The sequence below is a fragment of the Panthera uncia genome, chromosome D2, assembly GCF_023721935.1.
Source record: "Panthera uncia isolate 11264 chromosome D2, Puncia_PCG_1.0, whole genome shotgun sequence".
Lineage (NCBI taxonomy): Eukaryota > Metazoa > Chordata > Mammalia > Carnivora > Felidae > Panthera > Panthera uncia.
Window position 1 is genome coordinate 53,015,684 of NC_064818.1, and position 14,224 is coordinate 53,029,907.

Below are 14,224 nucleotides of genomic sequence, written 5' to 3' on the forward strand. Positions count from 1 at the left end.
ATACCATGGGTTCTAGGCCCAGTTAACATTTACTAACGAGGTTCCCTTCGGCAAGCCATTTTAACCCATCAGAATCTCATTTTTGTCCCTCAAATATAACAACAATAAACAGGTGGCAAGAGACTAATACTTGTCTAATCTCACAGAAATTTTAAAATAACCAAAATGAAATGCTGTATAGTTTTTACAGTTTAGCAAACATTTATATGACATTACATGCCAAGCACAAGGCGTTGTATAATTCTTACATATTTTTAGATATACAAGTAAAGATAGCATTTAGATATACATGAATATATATCAGAAAAGGGGAAATGAGGGTGGGCAGGGTTAAAAATAAGGTCTGAGATTACATCGGAATTTTAACTGAAAGCTGAGACCCAAACAATGGTTTTACTTTGCCAAAACCACAGGCAGGAGCTGCCTGGAATGTTGTCATACTAACTTTACCCTCATCACCCTTGGAAAATTCAGGATTCACGTACAATTCTCACTTTTAATGACCCTCTGTTAGAGGTACGATTATTATCTCTGTTGTACAGATAAGAAAACTAAGACCCAAAGAGGCTCAATAACTTGCCTGTGGTTACATAACTAGGAAATGGGATCTGAACTTTGACGGTCTGAGTCCAGAGTACGTTCAATTATACACTATACCATGCAGCCTATCATAGTTGTTATTACTATTATGGCATATTACAATAAATCCCTTGTATTAATCTCAATTCCACAAAAGAGGAAAATGAGGCTCATAGGTTAAGTTACAGCAAGCCAAGATCACGAAGCAAGTATATGGAAGAGAATTTGAAACCGAGTCTACAGGACTCCAGAACCTGTACTCTTAACTGCAAAGTTGATAACCTCCAATCCACAAATATTTATTCTGCACCTACTGTGCCCTAACACACTTTTTGAAAAAGGTAAGGAGTTGGTGGTGGTGTTCCGTCAGGAGCTGGAAAGGCTTTCATAGCACCTCAGTGTTGAACCGGCCCCACCTACACTCCCCACGACAAAGTCCAAAGTCCTGCACATAGCAGGTGCCCCGTGACAGGTGATGCCGGTATGGTGGATGATGGCAACAGAAATACTCTAAGTGTTGGTATATAGCTTCAAAAGGGAATTTGACTATTCAACATGGAGGAGGAAAAACTCTAAGGGCAGAATACAGAGAGTTTTTAAAAAAAATTTTTTTTAACGTTTATTTATTTTTGAGACAGAGAGAGACAGAGCACGAATGGGGGAGGGCCAGAGAGAGGGAGACACAGAATCCGAAACAGGCTCCAGGCTCCGAGCTGTCAGCACAGAGCCCGACGCGGGGCCCGAACTCACAGACCGCGAGATCATGACCTGAGCCGAAGTCGGCCGCCTAACCAACTGAGCCACCCAGGCACCCCAAAATACAGAGAGTTTTTAAAACAATGTGAGTGGATGTGGTCTCCATCCACAGGCAGAGCATTTTAGGAACTTGGTTAATTCCTACTAACTTTCAACTCTTGAGGTAGGGTGACCAATCACCCTGGTTCTCCCTGGACTTTCCTGGTAGTCTCATGTCCCAGGAACCCCCCTCAGTTGGTTACCCTAGAGGGCAAACATCAGGTTTTGTACTTGACCTTTCAATGCCCAACCCCCTGGTTCTAGCACAGTGCCTTGCAAACAGAAGGCGTTCAATAAGTCTTAGTTGGTTAGATGGATGAAAGGAGCAATACTTTATTATTTCCAAGTACACTCACTTCCACTATACAAGTGTTGCCGAGCTGCAGTCCCTGCAAGGCTAAAATGACTATGTGAGAATCATTTTAATTAGCACTTTCATTGTTTGTATGCAAATGCACATTCCTAAAGTGGGTCCTCTAAAAAGCCTACCCTAAATCAACATCCCTTACTGAGATTTTTCTCAGTAAATCCTTGTCCACAAGGGGGGAGTGGGGAGATAAAATTCCATCCAGCCTGAGCCTTAATGATCCAGCATCTGTAACGGAGTTGACGCTTTTCTTTATAGGAACGGCAAGTCTAAAATGAGGAAATGTGAGGCACTTCCAGGCACCAGGAGAGGGTTGCTCCTTGACTTACTCATCCCAAAATAGTATGGCGACTCAGAAGGCAGTCTCCCAGTACCGAGTTCCTCTTGCAGAAAAGTGGAATGCCCCGCTGCCTGGCCCCCTGGATTAGAGTCCTCAGAGTTATCGAAAGCAAACTTTCCAGCCTCCCCCAGATGTGCTGCTTTGAGTTCGGCCAGCCCGTTCCCTCTGCTGGCCCATCCCTGGCCTATTCCCTTCTGGGCGGCCTTGGTCTTTTGCCTCAGCTCAGGGAGAGGCCCAGATGCTCCTTGAGAATTCAACTCTGGCAGAGGTATCAGTGGCCCCAGCCCTGCCCTGCCCTGGGTGGGAGGTTTGAAGAGCTGGTCTCTCGGGGAGTCAGGGTGGGAATGAAAGTTCTGGGCGGTCAGCATGGCCGACTCCTGTCCTGAGTCATTAACTCAGCCCCACAGGGTTATGCCAGGCAGCCCAGAGAGCCAGTCAGAGCTTAAAATGAGAGAGAATATGATGGTGAGAAGCTAAGTATCAGAAAGGCAAACAGGGAGGCAGAGGTTATCTGAGCTTGGAGAAATCCTCCTGTGGTCCAAAGAGCCCAGGGAGGACCACAGCCAGGAAGGCCCTGCAAAGTCCTTTAAAGGGCTGCACTCCTAGCTTGGGATGCTCTATTTGCATGTCTGGGCTGCAGGAGGATAGAATAGAGATGAAGCTAAACAAAGGACAGCAGCATTTATCAGTCAGAAGAAAGTCCAAAAGGCTAGTATCTGGGATGAATTACAACAGGTGAGAAATGTGAATAACGATCAGGGGTAGGTTTTTGTTTGTCATTTGTTTGTCAAATTAGCATCAGAGTGAGAAGAAAAGCAAAGAAGCATAGGCCTGTTTGGGGAAGCCAGTGGGACGCTGCAGCCAGCGGAGGAGAAGAGAAATAGTTCCTCGCCTGCGCTAAGGGAACGTTCTTCAAACCAGAAGAGGCGACTCTGGTAACTGCTGACTGGAAGAGGCGACTCTGGTAACTAAGACAGGTGTGGAGCCGGGGAAGCTACTGCCATTTTAAGTCCAGTCAGGTTTTTAGGCTCAGATGAATCACACCCACAGACAGCCAAAGTATGGACCTATGCCGCAGATGAATCACCGTCAGCAGTCCTTCAGAAACCTCAAAGAAAGGAATGGCGTTCAAAGATAAGGAACTAAATAATTAACAAAAGGAAGATTCTAGAAGTATATGCCAACAGGCTTGGCACTAACGTCCAGAAAAATTCTAGCCTGGAGTATTACATAGATGAATACTCAAGAGTGATGACTGCCAAAAACTGATAGAGGTTCGCCATAATCAAGTATCAAATGAACCAATTCTCTTTTTTGTTAGATTTAGAAGACTGATAGTTCAGATGAGCATAACTTCACTTGAGCCAGGCTTTAACAGTTCTATGATATTCTTGTGAATATGAATATGAGCAATTAGGCAGATTTACATAGAGATGACTGAGCCACCAGCCTGCAGGCACGGGGACTTAGGCCTGTCCTGTACATTTGATCTACAACTTGTATCTAGAGGTGACATACATGAGGGAGGGCTCATCATCATGTTAGATGACAAAAGCTGGGTATTTAAAGTTCTTTGGAGGTTGTAAGATGAATCAAATCTAACAAGATGAAATTTAAGGTGAATACACGTGAAATCTACCTATCCCTGGCCACATGCTTCACACAGACCAAGAGCCCAAAGTGGTTACTGAAAAGAGCAGTCAAGTTTAGCTATGTGAGAGTCCTTATGATGCTCCTCAGAGAGCTTCCAGATGAGGTCCCAACACAGCTCTGGGATCCCAGCAGAGCCCCTTCTAATGCTCTCGTTCCTAATTACAGAGAAGTTATGGCATCACAGAGGAAGATTACACACACCTGGAGCAGAGCTCAGGGTTGGGGCTCAGAGAGGCCACTAGTTAGGGTACCTCTTAGGGTACACCAGCAGTGTGATGGCTGACACCTTAGAAACACTTTCTAGGGGCACTTGGGTGGCTTAGTTGGTTAGGCATCCAACTCTTGGTTTCAGTTCAGGTCATGATCTTACAGTTTGTGAGATCGAGCCCCGTGTCAGGCTCTGTGCTGACAGCTCAGAGCCTACTTGGGATTCTGTCTCTGTCTCTCTCTCTCTCTCTCTCTCTCTCTCTCTCTCTGCCCCTCCCCTGCTCGTGCTGTCTCTCTCTCTCTCTCTCTGGAAATAAATAAACTTAAAAAAAAAAAAAAACAACTCTCTGGCCAACATCTGCTATCGTCAATGCTGGTTCTGTCCCAAGATTGTCATTCTAAAATGAGCCAGCATAAGGACCACTGCCGGCAGGTGGGTCAAGGAGGAGTGGATGCAGGAACATTTTAAATTTGGTGATGCCCTTCTCACCCGGTGACCTGTGACTGACAAACCAAGATCCTTAAAGGGAAGCGCCTGGTTGGAGTGCCTTCTTATTAGCTCATAGGTCAGACAAGCATCTTTGGAGTTATTTTTTCCAAGGAAGGGGATGTCCCTGAAGGAAATGAGTAGATGCCAAGCAGAGAATATAGCAAATCAAAATACTTCCTGATGCAGTCCAACTCCCTGGCTGATGTACTTTCAGCTCAATACCTGGAACTCAAAACCAGCCCAGGGAGAATCAGAAACAGGCTCCCAAGTGCCTGGGAGCCAAGAAGGTCCAAAGTGGCTTCAGAAACCCCATAAAACCAAAGACACTGGCCTTGTTCCAAGCCACAGGATTTCTGAGCTAATGGGGGCACTGGGCATCATCCTACTTAAAAAAAAAAAAAAAAAAAAAAAGCGAGGGGAGTATGGAAGTGCTAAGAGGGAGCAGTGTTGAAGAGCTCCCTGAAGTAATAAAAACTCTGAAGACCCTGGTCTCCAAAGCATTTTTTTCAAAATGGGCATTTGTTTCCATGTACTGTTTGGTTAATTAACAGATGAGCCCAAAGGTTCAAACCAGTCACCCCCACCCCCAGAATTCATGTCCAGATCTTCTAGTCCTGGAACTGACCCTAAGGTACTTCAGACCAAGGGTAATGGGCAGGGAGTTAAGAAGATCTGCAGTGACCTGGAACCAACCTCACAAAACTGCGTCATCCGTGAATAGGCGGTAAGGGAACCAGCCACACCCCACCCTCTGTCACACTGAGACTTTAACCCTAGACAGAACATTCTAAGCATCAAATATTATCCAAAAGCACAGAGACAAGTTTGGAGACGGAAAATACACAGCAAGCATTTCTAGACAACCCAAAATGTATCCCATTCTCCAAGGATGGGTCTGGAAACCAACAGATACCCTGTTGTTGTTGTTGTTGTTTTTTTTTTTTTTTTTTACTGATACAGAACAGTTCAGACATATGCCCACTCTCGTTCTCCTAAGGCTTCCCTTTTTCAGTGCTCTGTCAGTTCTTCTGCTTGCTCCAAGAAGGAAACTTCCATTGTACACTACCAGTCTTGAACACATGCTAAATCAGGGCAATCTGGAGACAGGAGTAGCAATGACAGCAGTCAGAAGGGGACAGGCTGAAGCCCAAAGCACTGAATGTTGGAAACCACAAACCCTGAATCTGCAATTCCTCTATTTACTTAGAAACAGTTGCTGATGCTCGCCCTAACCAAAGATAAACTAGGACAAACCCGGAAAGGGAAGGGGAAGCAGTGAGGTAAGGGCTGTTGTAAACCTGGCACAATGCGGAGGAAAAGGTCCTCGGGTTGTCAGGACACAGTTTTCCTCCCTAGGAGAAAAATGAGATAACATACCACCATGAGTAGTGACATTAGCCTGCAACCACGCACTTAGCGGAGGCAGAGGCTTGCTGTCTTCACACACTTAAGTCATGCACAGACACATCCGGAGACTGCTGTGGCACAGTGGAAGGAATATGGCATTTGGAGACAGGGGAGGTGATTTTGAGTCCTAGCTCTGCCTCGAGCAAGCTGTGTGACATCAGGTTAGGCACTCAATCTCTCTGAGTTTCAGTTCTCCGTGAACTATAAAATGAGTAAGTTGAACTAGCTGGTCTTATAGTTTTCTTCTAGGTCTAATATTTATACATATATGTTATCTATCTAATATATATCTAATACATATATTATCTACCTATCAGTTAAGATATGTATACACACACACATTTCATGTATATTACATATGTTGCAGTATATGTGCATATATTTATATTTCCATGCTCCAAGTGCCATTAGAAGCTGCCAACCAATGACAAGCAGAACACCACACTCTCTGCCAACTGCAGACCCAGGCCCATCACAAAACACCCACAGCAGCCTCTATGGCACCGTCCTGTGTTGACCATGTTCTATAACATGTATTGTTTACTCTATCAACCAATAGATGGATAGATAGGTACCTAATATTACAAACTAATACTGCAACACAGCAGTTATGCTTCCATTAAGCAAACATTTACCGAACACATTCTGTACGTCTAGGTACTAGGACAGTCCTCTATTCAATGAACCCATCGCTCCACATATGCCAGCGGCCTGTGAACAAGCCTCTACGGTACCACGGGAGAGACATGTGGACGGGGCGAAGGGTCAGCTGCCCCAGCAGAGACTGGAGCAGAGTGCAAGCAGGAACAGCTTCCCAGCACTGATGCCTGAGCCAGCACTTGGAGGAGGAAATAATTTGACCAAGGGAATAATATGTATAAAAGTACACAGGAATGGCCCAAGAGGGCATGCAAGGTGGGAGGAGCTCAGACACAAAGGGCCTTATAAGCCATGCTAAGTAGAGGTATTGCCCAGCACCCTCAGACGCCCTCGACAGCTCCCTGTCCGGCCACACTCACATGGCTGGCATATGCCTACACTAGGTCAATCATCAAGCAACAGGCCAATCCCTACCGCCACCCCGCACCCCAGCCTCTCTCCATTTGTCCCAGAGTCACACAGCCAGGCCACACCTGCTGTCCACTACGGCTTCCTCCTAGTTACTCAGCAGGCCTAGCTTTCAGCTCTCGCTCAGCCCCTAGTGCCCAACCCACGGCAGCTGTTCCAAATAGTTTCCATCTTCCTCAGAGCCACAACCACATCCCACCCACCCCACTCATGCTCAGCAGAGGACTCCCACCCCCTCTGTTCCTGGGCACGACTGTCCAAGCCCAGCCCCCATAGCAACCCTTCTGTCCACCTGTCCCGAGTTCCTTCCTAAATAGCCCAGGCCAAGCTGTGGGTATATCTGCTCACAAGCACAAAAGACGGTCACTGACCAATGCAGGCTGTTGCCCGCGCATCTGACTGGCCTCTGAAACCAGCACACCTGAGTGGCTGAGGTACGTGGATATGTTCCAAATGCCAAAAGGCACTATGTAAGGTATTCGCTACTCCATAGCTGTTGCCTGAACAAACGAGTAAACAAAACAAATCACTGACTTAATGTTGAAGGGCCGATCTAATGAGTTGCAAAATCCACAGTATCTTTAGGTATGTGAGCCAAGAATGCAGCCTAGAATATGTCAAAAGCCTTTTAAAACAATCGCAAGGCCTTTGCAAGCTTAGTCTCTGGTCTCTAATGGGCTCCTACACACACAGCCCCTTTAATGATAACCCAAGCAGCACTGAAATCATTGCAGTGCCATTTATTCCTGACATAAATTTCCTAAAAAACACAATATATTTGATATAAAACACACACAATACATTTAACATATATTACATATGTTATAGCGTATGTGCATATATTTATATTTCCATGCTCCAAGTGCCATTAGAAGCTGCCAACCAATGACAAGCAGAACACCACACTCTCCGCCAACTGCAGACCCAGGCCCACCACAAAACACCCGCAGCAGCCTCTATGGCACTGTCCTGTGTTGACCATGTTCTATAACATGTATCGTTTACTCAGCTAAAACCTCTCCACTTGCCATTTACTTTTTGTTCCGGTCAACAGTTTTGCCACGTAATAGCCAAGAGATGGTATGTAACTGGTGTCGGACTGCCACAAAGAAAGGAAAAGTATGACCCAGGATCGTATAATTCAAGTGTAAAGATAATCCGAACAGCAAATGTGAGTCCACTCATAGACCTGGGAGCACCAAAGGTTGGAAATATTCTACACAATGCCAAGAAGCTAAAATTCTTCCTAATTCCCTTCTGTCCTGTCTACTAAGCAGAGGTCCAGAGTCCTCTCCCAGAATGGTGGGTTGAGGGTCATGCCGTGAGCTTGCTGAGTACAAACCTCATTGTACTTAGCTCTTCCATGTCTATTCGAGGCAACCATGAGGAACCCCTCTCCACTGAGGCTCTGCCCTTCTAGCCCCACAGAACTTGTCTGGCCAGGACACCAGAGTTTCCCAAAACTTATGCCCAGAACGAAGGGTTTGCTACATGTCAGAGAATTCTTCACAGCTAACCCAAATATGATCTCATTTTATATAAGAAAAAAATGAAGCCCAGAGAAGGTATGTTGTTCTAAGGTAGGTGGCAAGTCAGGGTGGCCAGGGTGAGGAGCCCAGACTCCTCTGTGATGGGCTTGCACTCTAAAACCAGAAAGCTAAAGGACGGAGATGTTGTCGGCATCCTGGCCAGCATCCCATTTTCAGAAGGTTACAAGAATGATTTTTAAGAGGGGGAAAAAAGGAATTCTTAGAAAAAAACAGAAACTGCCTATCACAAAGTTCATAAAATGGTAATGGTTAGTTCACATGGTTATTAAAATCTGAGGTTGGTTTGTTGGCTTGGTCTCATTTGTGTGAAATTCCTTTCCGGTAATCTACTCATTACTTTGGAAGGTACCAGGGCTCAAAAACTAACAACTGTTTCGTGAAAATGGTGACTTCTGTCATCCAGTTTTATATTTTGATCTTATTATAAAAAAAACTTAAGAAATGTTCAGCTCCTTCAAGTTCAGTAGTTCAGTTCCATTTGAAGAAAGAAAAAGGAAAATATTTAAGAGAAAAAAAATCTAATTAGATTTATATAAATGTTCCCAATATGGTAATTTTATGAGCAAACCACATTATGTAGAATACATGATATGTTTCACAACTAATCTAATCATTTGGTATTTGTAAAGAATACTCTAAAAATTACCTTATTGTTTTCTTTCCTTCCTCTTATTAAAAAACACACAAATCTCTTGAAGGAAAAAATATTTGTTTCACTACTCCACTGCCCCAACCGTTTTTCTCCCAATCATTTTATTTAAAAATTTTTTAATGTTTGTTTATTTTTGAGAGAGGGAGAGAGGGAGCACGAGTTGGGGAGGGGCAGAGAGAAAGGGGGACAGAGAATCTGAAGGGGGCTCTGAGGTGACACAGAGAGCCTGATGTAGGGCTCAAACCCATGAACTGTGAGATCATGACCTGAGCCAAAGTCGGACACTTAACTGATTGAGCCACCCAGGCACCCCTCTCCTTATCATTTTGAATTTAGTTTCTGTAATTTACAAAGGAGGATACCAAAACAATGTTTTGTTGAGCCTCCAGATCCCCTGATTCTTTGAGGTAAGATTTGAAACTGAAACCATAAGTCACAGGTTACAAAACCAAAAGCCTGAGCGAGCTAAGCAGGTGACAAGTGGGTGTGCGGGGACTGCAGCAAACTGGGCCCCGAAGGCCCCCACAAGAGGAACAACCGTTGGTCCTCCGTTTAGCCCACTCTGCTCCACGCAAGGATACGGCCTGATACTGCAAGATACTCGGTCAAGAGGAGTTAGAAATAAAATTATATGAAATTGCCTCACTTTTAAAATTCTGGCCACTTACTTCAAATACTTAAAACTGGTGTTTCCTGGGCAGCTAGTTTGTAACCTGCCACAACAGACAGGATGCTTATAAACGTAATTAACTCAGGGAACAAATGGAACATCTAGAAACACAAACTTGGTTGGAAAATGAAGACTGAACTCTATACACTTTTTTTTTAACCTATATTTCTCCATAATAACTTTTCTCTTGAACAGGGAGGTGAGAAGAGGAATAAATGAATTTGAGAAAAACAGGAGATTAGCTGTTGGAAAGCAAAAAGGGTAAAAGTACCTCTTTCCCTTTTTTATTAAAATAATAGCAATTTGAGGTGCCTGGGTGGCTCAGGTGGTTGAGTGTCTGACTCTTGATTTCAGCTCAGGTCATGATCTCTGTGGTTCGTGGGACTGAGCCCCGTGTTGGGCTCTGTGTTGACAGCACAGAGCTTGCTTGGGATTCTCTCTCCCTCTCTCTCTCTGCCCCTACTCTATTCATGCTCACTTTCTCTCTCAAAATAATAAATAAACTAAAAAAAAAAAGCAATTCATAGAAGAGAATTTCCAGCTTTTGAGTCCATATCGAGCCAATTCTGGCAGTTGCAAATTTCAATAAACTTAGGCTGCTTTGAACATAGCTATCTTCCTTAATCTTTCTCTAACAGAAATGCCATCCAGAGCAGGTAACCTGCTGCTCAGAATCACTCTTATAATAATATGCTAATGGTTTGTGTGACTAAGTTAGAAGGCATGATACCTGGGTGGAGGGGTGCGAATCCATTATATATGCAAATTAGGCAATGTGCATATGTGCCTTAGAGGGGTCTTGACCCCTCTCCCAAAAAAGCCCAAGAACCAATACCTGACTGTAATATGAAAGTTCAATTGTGCAAGTTCGAGCAAAAATAATGCAGTTATTTTTTCAAGCATACCTCTGCAGGAACCATTTTTTATTTAATCACTGCCATAATCAGCAAACCAGAGCAAATCTCTCTGAGTGAGGAAAACAGAGTGAGTCATCTCCACGTTGATAAGGAGACTGCAGGATGAGGGCACTGCTGTGAAGCAGGTATCAGATGGTGCCTTGTCTAATTTAGTCAGTGGAGCACTCAGAGGGACTTCTTCCCATGATGTTCAGGAATCACAGGAGATGATGATGAGCTCCCTGTTTTTGTGACAGCCCCACGTATGCTCTAATGTTTACTTCCCCAAACCAGGGAGGAAAAAGAAAGGCAAAAGAGGTTTCTCACTTTCTAGTTGTAGTCACTGGATGGAAAAGGAGAAAATATCTTGTTTATACACGTGGCCGGCAAATGTGATAAAGCTTCCTGTTTAAAAAGTACAAAATCAAAGGTGTAAATCTTCTGAAGAAATAGCAACACCTCAAAAATGTCGCTGCTGCTTGAAATGGGTATCATCTCTTTACAGGACAAAGTAACTTTGGCCAGAAAGTGCCTGTTTGAAACTCTGGTGACACAAACCAATACAGCAAGTCCAGGGAGGTACTTTTTTAGACAATGACCTCTGCAGAAGCTGTCCCCAACAGCACACACAGCTGCCCAACAACAGCGTAGTGACTGGCAACATTGGTATTCGACCCTGAATTCCAGCCTTCACTTAAGGAAAGGTGACAACTCATGTAAATTCCATGTTGAGCATTTCCCTCCAGTAGCTGAGATTCCTAAGGAAAATGAGTTAGGGTTGCTTTTAAATTTGACTGAGCTCTGGGGTTAGAAACTCTCAACCACTGGATTCCAAATTCCACGTCCTGTTCCGCAACGCAACAATATTTTGCTCCAAAGGGCAGCAGAGAGATGTCGGTTTAAACAGCATAATTTGTGGTTCAATTCATGGCAAGGTCACCTCATTTCAAATTCATATTTGTCTAAAGCTGTGGAATAAAATATTGGCCAGAAACAGCCTTATTAAATCCTTTCTGAAAGAAGGGAAAGAAGGAGGAAAGAAAGCAATGGGGCTGACATATGCAAAATATATGCAAAAAATTTGAAATTCAAGTTAAAGAAGCCTAGTCTCAACCTGCTGATGAACACAGAGCCTCAGAACAAATAAAGGCAATAGACACTGAACAGGCAACGTTTTCAATCTAAATATACATCGAGCAAAGGCACTTAGAAAACCAAGTTAACGAAGGAACTTTAAGTTTTCTGGATCATGTATTAAAGGTTAAAAGGGATATTATCATGCTTTTTAAAGTTAATACATAAACATGATATAAAAAAATTTAGAAGTTGTTAAAAAGCAAAACAATGGAGTACATTTAAAGATCTTATAGATTTTATCCCATGATTCACAAATCAGTCAACATCCCCTCTAGCAGAAAGGAGCTCTGAGAAACTATACAAAATGGAAGATTTTTATAGGCAGAAGGACGTGGTGCAAAGCTGTTCTAGCAAAGAGTAGGTTGTCCCAGGCAAGGTCACCTTCTTTTGGGGGGAGGCAAGGAGGGGGAGGGGGAGAGGGGTATCTATCTATCAGGCAGATTACCTTCTCACTACTGCAGAGCAGGTAATTCCTGATTGACTATTAAAAGTTACATAATTAGGTTAGGTATTAAGTCTTGGTTTGTTGATGTGAGTCTCAGCACAAGTGACTCCACTTTGGGCAGCTCTTTTTTTTTTCTTAGTATAAAAGGGGTATAGAGTGAAAAGAAGTCTCTTTCTTATACCATGGCCCTCCCCAAAAAGCCACCCCTCTCTAGCATCTCCTCCTGAGATGGTCTACATGCATACAGGCACCGAAGCACTGTTTTGCTTTTCACCTTAAGGAGGATATCACCATTTAAAAAAATTTTTTTTTAATTTTTCTTAATGCTTATTTTTATTATTATTTTTTTTTTTTTGAGAGAGAGACAGCCAGACAGACAGAGTATGAGCAGGGGAGGGGCAGAGAAACAGGGAAACACAGTATCCGAGCTGTCAGCACAGAGGCTGATGCAGAGCCTTGAGATCAAACTCATGAGCCTTGAGATCATGACCTGAGCTGAAGTTGGACGCTTAACTGACTGATCCACCCAGGCGCTGCAAAGATACCACCATTTTTTAATGCCTGACCACTCAGTCTCCAGGGACAGGAGAAGGTATCAGCCTTTTTTTTTTTTTTTTTAATTCCTAAAAGCACTTACTAAGAAGTAAGTAGGGAAGAGAAATCCTCCCATGATTGTCAGTAAATTTCATTCTTTTTAATCATATTTAGGTTCTACTCTATAAGAAAAGACAAATTAAAACCAGGATTGATGTCAGTTGTCATGAATAAATACCCTTAAACCGAAACCTTCATTTCACCATAAATCATTTGCTATAGATATAGAATTGTACATAACCAACGCATATTACTATAAGATGCTCCAGAGGTCCCATTGAGAATATTTTCACTGAGATACAAGGGTTTTGAAATACATGAAAACACAAGTTAGGGCGGCCCATTGCCCAAGCAATTTGAAACAGTACATTCTAGAACAGTTGTTTATCACATTGCCCTCAACAGGACCCTGGTTTCCTATTTTTTTGTCAAGTCCACAAAAAGCATGTAAAGACCAGGCCTGGGGGAAAAAGGTGAAAGTCTCCCCAAAGAAGGGATTCCTAAAGAATCCTGAAAAGCCTCTGGGGAGGGCTAAGCTGGGAGGCTCACTAGGGCAGTCAAAGATGGGTGGGGCCCGAAGCCCAGGGCAAGAGGGAGGAGGCAGGCCAACTTTGGGCAGCAACTTCAAGAAGAGGACAAAAATTTCTATGGGGACCGGAGATAACAAGACTAAAGAAACTCACCAGGTAGTGTGAAAATGGAAAAACTAAAGAGCCCAATGAGAATGTGCAGGAAACTCAATGGGGCGAATTCTCTAAGAAACAGACAAAAACTGTATGTAGCAGGTGCATTTTGTGCCCAGAGCCCACAAATAGATAAAAATGTATATGATTCAGAACTGATTTTCTCCTGTCAGTCAATGGCAGTTGAGGGATATGGGTGGTACCTGAAACGCATACGTCTACTACAAGCATCAGGGTATATTTTTGCCGCGATATAGTTTATCTTAATATTTCAGCGATATTCTAAATATTTCCTAAATTGTGGTTCTGCAAACAAAGAAAGGCCTCTTTGACCTTTTAATAGAATCACATCTAACTTTGATTGCAGAAGTACTGATCTTCGTGCACGGTTTTACATGCTGGAGAGCCTTCGTTTAATGAACTTTTGGATGGTATGATTACAGGATGAAAAACCTGAAACATACTAACAGTGAATTAAACTTAGTCATCAAAATGGCTTGCAGAAGTGGCAGTACAGATAAATAACAGTGTAGTTTACATGCTATTAATGGCAAAGGATGCTGGAACCTTCTGCCTGCCAGCCGAAAGCACAGCCACGGGCCAGTTGCATAAATGCAGTTTATAATTCTCTCAGCTGACCCGATTTAAAATTACACAACTCTAAAACTAATTTTCTTGGTTTGGGGAGTCA